Below are 5,710 nucleotides of genomic sequence, written 5' to 3'. Positions count from 1 at the left end.
TGCTCTGACATAATTTTAGTACATAAACCCAACCTTTTGCAACATTTCAGGCTTCAAACATAAAGATATAAAACTGTATTTTTTTGTGAAGAATCAACAACAAGTGGGACACAATCATGAAGTGGAACGACATTTATTGGATATTTCAAACTTTTTTTAACAAATCAAAAACTGAAAAAGTTGCCGTGCAAAATTATTCAGCCCCTTTACTTTCAGTGCAGCAAACTCTCTCCAGAAGTTCAGTGAGGATCTCTGAATGATCCAAGTTGACCTAAATGACTAATGATGATAAATACAATCCACCTGTGTGTAATCAAGTCTCCGTATAAATGCACCTGCACTGTGATAGTCTCAGAGGTCCGTTAAAAGCGCAGAGAGCATCATGAAGAACAAGGAACACACCAGGCAGGTCCGAGATACTGTTGTGAATAAGTTTAAAGCCGGATTTGGATACAAAAAGATTTCCCAAGCTTTAAACATCCCAAGGAGCACTGTGCAAGCGATAATATTGAAATGGAAGGAGTATCAGACCACTGCAAATCTACCAAGACTTGGCCGTCCCTCTAAACTTTCAGCTCATACAAGGAGAAGACTGATCAGAGATGCAGCCAAGAGGCCCATGATCACTCTGGATGAACTGCAGAGATCTACAGCTGAGGTGGGAGACTCTGTCCATAGGACAACAATCAGTCGTATATTGCACAAATCTGGCCTTTATGGAAGAGTGGCAAGAAGAAAGCCATTTCTTAAAGATATCCATAAAAAGTGTTGTTAAAAGTTTGCCACAAGCCACCTGGGAGACACACCAAACATGTGGAAGAAGGTGCTCTGGTCAGATGAAACCAAAATTGAACTTTTTGGCAACAATGCAAAACGTTATGTTTGGCGTAAAAGCAACACCCTGAACACACCATCCCCACTGTCAAACATGGTGGTGGCAGCATCATGGTTTGGGCCTGCTTTTCTTCAGCAGGGACAGGGAAGATGGTTAAAATTGATGGGAAGATGGATGGAGCCAAATACAGGACCATTCTGGAAGAAAACCTGATGGAGTCTGCAAAAAACCTGAGACTTGGACGGAGATTTGTCTTCCAACAAGACAATCATCCAAAACATAAAACAAAATCTACAATGGAATGGTTCAAAAATAAACATATCCAGGTGTTAGAATGGCCAAGTCAAAGTCCAGACCTGAATCCAATCGAGAATCTGTGGAAAGAACTGAAAACTGCTGTTCACAAATGCTCTCCATCCAACCTCACTGAGCTCGAGCTGTTTTGCAAGGAGGAATGGGAAAAAATTTCAGTCTCTCGATGTGCAAAACTGATAGAGACATACCCCAAGCGACTTACAGATGTAATCGCAGCAAAAGGTGGCGCTACAAAGTATTAACTTAAGGGGTCTGAATAATTTTGCACGCCCAATTTTTCAGTTTTTGATTTGTTAAAAAAGTTTGAAATATCCAATAAATGTCGTTCCACTTCATGATTGTGTCCCACTTGTTGATTCTTCGCAAAAAAATACAGTTTTATATATTTTGTTTGAAGCCTGAAATGTGGCAAAAGGTCGCAAAGTTCAAGGGGGCCGAATACTTTCGCAAGGCACTGTACTTTCTTGACATACTGAGGATTCCATACTGAGCTCCTTAGCATGGTATGTTTACTGAACTGCATCGGCTGGATGACAAAGTGAAATGGCAAAAAACTGAGATAACGACTCACAAACGGTCATTAAGTCAACCTTTGGCATTTGGCTCCCAAGCTGGTGTTGTCTTGGAACCACACGTTGTCGATCAGGGGTGTCAAACTCATTCCATGGAGGGCCTATGCCGTGTTCAAATGCTAATCGACTTGCTGATTTGTTGAACACGTGTATATCTACAACCAGTTAGCAAGTTGGAAATTTCAGAGTTTCCTAGTTCAGACTAACATGTGAACGTGGCATTAGTGTCTGCAAGTTTTTGTTTCCAATTAAGCTCTAGACAACCAGGTGTGGAGAGTTTTTTTAGTAAAAGGGAGGGGAAGAAACTTGCAATCACTCTGCCCTCCGTGGAATTTTTTACATTTTATTTATTTTACCTTTATTTAACTAGGCAAGTCAGTTAAGAACAAATTCTTATTTTCAATGACGGCCTAGGAACAGTGGGTTAACTGCCTGTTCAGGGACCTTCCGGTTGCAACCTTCCGGTTACTAGTCCAACGCTCTAACCACTAGGCTACCGTGCCGCCCCGAATCAGTTTGACACCTGTGTTGTAGATGAAGAGTGGGATAGGACACATTTAAAGACAACCACCATTCACTGACAAACAATTTGAGCGAAGTGATGGTCCCTGGTCTTCCTAATATTATTGTCCAAAGGTAAACCATTGCTCATCATTCGCCTCTCTCTGAACATGAAACAATGCCTCCATATTGTTTGTTTTTCCCATAATAAATTAAGCATACATTGCTCAGCCTGCTAACTACATGATCAATGAAAACAATCTGCTCACTCGAGTATGATGATAAGTATCAAAAGCAGTTCCATGGTGAAGGTGTGGCATATTTTCAGGGAGAACATGTCTTTAAGGTATTTCATTATGCCATTTCCATATTGTGTCTATGTCACATTGTATCCTGAACAAAACTATAAACGCAACATGTAAAGTGTTGGTCCCATTTTTTATGGGCTGAAATACAAATTCCCAGAAATGTTCCATATGCACAAAAAGAGTATTGTGTACAAAATTGTTTACATCCCTGTTAGTGAGCATTACTCCTTTGCCAAGATATGCCACAGCTTTCAGGTGGATGGATTATCAAAAATGGGATTAAACAGCATGATCATTACACATGTGCACTTTGTGCTGGAGACAGTAAAAGGCAAACGTCCAACAGCTGTTGCCAGAGAATTGAATGTTAATTTCTTGATCTGATCTGTGTCCGACATCGATTTAGATAAATTGCTACTACATCCAACCGGCCTCACAATCGAAGACCACATGTAACCACTCCAGCCCAGGACATCCACATCCGGCTTCTTCACCTGTGGGATCATCTGGGGGGAGGGGGGTGCAGAGGAGGATTTCTGTCTGTAATAAAGACCTTTTGTGTGAAAAAACTCATTCTGATTGGCTGGGCATGGCTCCCCAGTGGGTGGACCTGGCTCCCAAGTGGGTGGGCCTATGCCCTCTGAGGCCCACCCATGGTTGCGCTACTGCAGTCATGTGAAATCCATAGATTAGGACCTAATTTATTTAAATTGACTGATTTCCTTCTTTGAAGTGTAATGCAGTAAAAACGTTGAAATTGTTGCATGTTGCATTTTTGTTCAGGATATAATTTTTTAATTTTTGTTTATTTCACCTTTATTTAACCAGGTAGTCTAGTTGAGAACAAGTTCTCATTTACAACTGTGACCTGGCCAAGATAAAGCAAAGCAGTGCGACACAACACAGAGTTACACATGGAATAAACAAACATAGTCAATAACACAGTAGAAAAGAAGTATGTACAGCGTGTGCAAATGAGGTAAGATAAGGGAGGTAAGGCAATAAATAGGCCACAGTTGCGAAATCATTTCAATTTAGCAATTTAAACACTGCAGTGATAGATGTGCAGAAGATGAATGTGCAAGTAGAGATACTGGGCTGCAAAGGAGCAAAAAAACAAAAACAGTATGGGAATGAGGTAGTTGGTATTTACAGATGGGCTAGGTACAGGTTCCGTGATCTGTGAGCTACTCTGACAGCTGGTGCTTAAAGTTAGTGACAGATATATGAGTCTCCAGAGATTTTTGCAATTTGTTCCAGTTATTGGCAGCAGAGAACTGGAAGGAAAGGCGGCCAAAGAGGAATTGGCTTTGGGGGGGTGACCAGTGAAATATACCTGCTGGAGCGCGTGCTACGGGTGGGTGCTGCTATGGTGACCAGTGAGCTGAGATAAGGTGGGGCTTTACCTTGCAAAGACTTATAGATGACCTGGAGCCAGTGGGTTTGGCGACGAATATGAAGTGAGGGCCAGCCAACGAGAGCATACAGGTCGCAGTGGTGGGTAGTATACCATATCACCCCAATCTGCCATGACATGATAGATGAATAAACCCATTATTTTGCTGAGAAAGACATGGTTAGTGTAACTTCACGTAAAACTGATAAATGACTGGTAAATCCTCCTCTGTTTCTAAGCATGGAAAGGGGATCCACACATGATTCCTGAGGAGAGTGCCTGGCTCTCAGTACCCCCTGAGGAATGAGTACACTGGGGACACTGTCCAGGGGCTGAGGCATGGCCAGGGCAGCTTCTACAACAGCCGCAGGCTCTTCACAAAAGAGAGTGGAAGGACAACAAAAAACATGGACAGGTGAAGGGGGAAAAAACACTTCCTACTTCCATAGAGCAATCATTCTAATTGAGTAGATGTTAATGTGGAGTGGAAATAATAAGATCTCTGAACATTCTGGTTAAAGTTTATTGTAAAAAAATGGGTGCATATTTGAAGGGGAGCTTGTGGACGACCACGCGGCAGAGTTCCCAGCATTCTGCCTGGAAGGTTCAAACCCCCCTGATCTGAGTGGGATAAGAACACACACTCCCCCATTCTGAGGACGGTAAGCACACGAAGTCCCTCTGAAAATACAGTTGAAGTCGGAAGTTTACATACACTTAGGTTGGAGTCATTAAAACTCGTTTTTCAACCACTCCACACATTTCTTGTGAAACTATAGTTTTGGCAAGTCAGTCAGGACATCTACTTTGTGTATGACACAAGTTATTTTTCCAACAATTGTTTACAGACAGATTATTTCACTTATAATTTACACGTTCTGTCTCCTAGAGAGATGAACGTACTTTGGTGCCAAAAGTGCAAATCAATCCCAGAACAATAGCAAAGGACCTTGTGAAGATGCTGGAGGAAACAGGTACAAAAGTATCTAAATTCACAGTAAAACAAGTCCTAAATCGACATAACCTAAAAGGCCGCTCAGCAAGGAAGAAGCCACTGCTCCAAAACTACAGTTTGCAACTGCACGTGGGGACAAAGATTGCACTTTTTGGAGAAATGTCCTCTGGTCTGATGAAACAAAAATAGAACTGTTTGGCCATAATGACCATTGTTATGTTTGAAGGAAAAAGGGGGAGGCTTGCAAGCCAAATAACACCATCCCAACAGTGAAGCATGAGGGTGGCAGCATCATGTTGTGGGGATGCTTTGCTGCAGGAGGGACTGGTGCATTTCACAAAATAGATAGAATCATGAGGGGGGAAATTTGGTGGATATATTGAAGCAACATCTCAAGACATCAGTCAGGAAGTTAAAGCTTGGTCCCAAATTCGTCTTCCAAATGGACAATGACCCCAAGCATACTTCCAAAGTTGGCTAAATGGCTTAAGGACAACAAAGTCAAGGTATTGGAGTGGCCATCACAAAGCCCTGACTTCAATCCCATAGAATATTTGTGGGCAGAACTGAAAAAGGTGTGCGAGCAAGGAGACCTACAAACCTGACTCAGTTACACCAGCTCTGTCAGGAGGAATGGGACAAAATTCACTCAACTTATTGTGGGAAGCTTGTGGAAGGCTACCCAAAACATTTGACCCAAGTTATACAATTTAAAGGCAATGCTACCAAATACTAATTGAGTGTATGTAAACTTCTGACCCACTGGAAATGTGATGAAAGAAATAAAAGCTGAAATAAATGATTCTCTCTACTATTATTCTGACATTT

Source organism: Oncorhynchus mykiss, chromosome 20 (genome assembly GCF_057628025.1).
Source record: "Oncorhynchus mykiss isolate SJ-2025 chromosome 20, ASM5762802v1, whole genome shotgun sequence".
Classification (NCBI taxonomy): domain Eukaryota; kingdom Metazoa; phylum Chordata; class Actinopteri; order Salmoniformes; family Salmonidae; genus Oncorhynchus; species Oncorhynchus mykiss.
The sequence above is the reverse complement of the archived record's forward strand: the minus strand, read 5'-3'. Positions refer to the sequence as shown.